Consider the following 2,496-nt stretch of genomic DNA (forward strand, 5'->3'; position numbering starts at 1 on the left):
AAAAATGTTTATTCCACTATTTGGGGTTACAAAATAACATATATTAATACAAATGTTTTTTCAATTATATTTGAGGGCATTATTTGCAACCCTGATTACAGTACCTAAACCGTGTTTCACAGTGTAATCTCATATCAAAATCAATATAGCAAGAATTAGCAGTGATAGCCTGTCATTATTTTCCTCAACACTGTATGTGGCTCATATAATATGTATACAGTCTCGTATACTCGCGAAGCGTCCAAGGCACGCTTGGGTGCCTACATCTCGATGATGGCTCGACATTGACATTGCTATACAAAATAAAAACGGCATTTAATACACTGTCAATTGTTGTACAAAAKTTTGGCATCGTATTTCCATATCGGATTGCCTCAGTTCTGAATTAATCAATATTTGCTATTTTTATGTTTTGTTTTGTTTTTGCTGATGGTTGATGTTTCTCTGTTTACTTCCGCGGTTAGCTAAATCACTGCTATGAAATCTTTCGCGTGGTCGTAGACTTATGAAATTATGATTAACTTTTTTTTGCGACAAYAATAAATTTTCAAAACAACAGCTGTGAATCTGTAGTCACAGTCAATTTCCACTTCGTCGCTGCACGTTAATTACGATGCTTTATTTGTTTTTCTATGCTCTTGAGAAGGTGAGGTTGTTAACCCCACCTAAGGCTGTCAAATATGATTGCGGCTCAGCTGAAATGCTTGAGCTAACATATTTTCATTCACAAGCGTTCTAAAATTTATGATTTATTTCATTGTTTCAAGTAGTATATGTGACTAAAGAGCATGGCAAATATTAGACAAGTTTAGAATAGGCCTTGCTTAGTTTTGTTTCAGATTCTCGCTTCAAACGCTGTGTATTTGGAAATTCCCCTCTGTCATACGATTAGTCATCTCATTATGAGAATATTGAAGTAGAAACATACATTGTTGAAAAATTAGCAAGTCGCAAAACCCTGATAACCTTCATKATAAATATAATATACAAAATTTTGTAGTCTATTCTATGTTCGTTAAGGTGATCCAAAATTAATGACATAAAAATTATCGTCAACGGCTATTTAATGTGACTTATTAGTACATCGATTCTCTGTTTCACAACTTAACGTAACTTAACTTACTTAACGTAACTTATCTTAACTTAGTTTAACTTAACGTAACTTTATTTAACTTAACTTAACTTAACTTAATGTAACTTAACTTAATGTAACTTAACATAAATTAACCTACTTAACGTAACTTAACTTAACTTAACTTAACTTAACATAACTTAAATTAACTTAACTTAACTTACCTTAGCTTAACTTAACTTAATTTAATTTAACTTATCTTAACTGTAGTTTACTATTAACTGAATATTAATCTTTTTACGATTTGCGGTAGGATTTCAGTTCCAGTTTCACTAATGTTGTTAAATGACCATCCACTAACTGCTGAGTAATTCAAGAAGCAATTTTTTTATATTATATATTTTTTATTTAAAAATGAGTACCACCCTGTAAGCACGTCAATTTTAATCTATAATATCGAATTTGCATGAAAAATCTAAAATAATTATTAATAATTAGTAGATATTTATTGTAATTATGCATCTGACGTTACTAAGAAAAGACTACAGTGCTTGATCTTTTATTTCCTGCATTTTATTTGAAATTGGAGAACTAGTTGCGGTTATAAAGCGGCTCGTGACCAAAGCAGTTTATTCACCGCAAGTGGAAAACCCCACACAAAGTGTCCAAAAATTTAATATTCACGCAAATAGTGATTATAAACACAAGCAAAACATGCGTTTGGCAAATATTAGACTAGGCCGAAAATTGCATATACCATTCGTGAATAAAATTAAGCTTTATCTACCATTTGAGCAGCGTTTAACCTAGATTGCATTTACAAGTGTTTTAGTATTTACAACGTTGCCAACGTTTATTCCAATTTTCCATACACTTCCTATGAGCCTCGGCTGATACCTATGGCCTTCAGTGTTTCCAACGAATTTTGGTTTCTTGCCGTGCCGACCATTCGTCCAACCAAGGTCGTTTTGCGTCGTCGATGACTTTRCGACTTCTATTCGTGATAAATTAAACTTCCTAAAACAAATGTTTCTACGATTCCGTAACCGCGATTCCATTCGAAGCACATTTCTTCATTTTAAATTTTTTTTCGATAGCAAAAATCGCTCGACAACCATTAAGCATTTTACACAAAGAGTTCTCAAACACACCATAACTGACATATTCGTATGGTTTTGCAATCTAGTACCTCACAAATTTATCGTAAAATTTKACATTTTTGATTTCATACATACTCAGGACGTTTTGACAAATCAGTGCTCTTTGTGTTATTTACAGTGGCTTAAAATATTCACCTTAGCCAAGAAATGGAAATAAATTGTGAACATTTTCGCGCGATTATTTTTACAACCTTCGACGTGGTTTAGCTCATCAATGGAGCATAGATGAACTTAATTAAAATGTTGACGATGAAGCCCCATCAA

This window comes from Bactrocera latifrons, unplaced genomic scaffold (genome assembly GCF_001853355.1).
Source record: "Bactrocera latifrons isolate USDA-ARS-PBARC rearing strain unplaced genomic scaffold, ASM185335v1 scaffold_13, whole genome shotgun sequence".
Lineage (NCBI taxonomy): Eukaryota > Metazoa > Arthropoda > Insecta > Diptera > Tephritidae > Bactrocera > Bactrocera latifrons.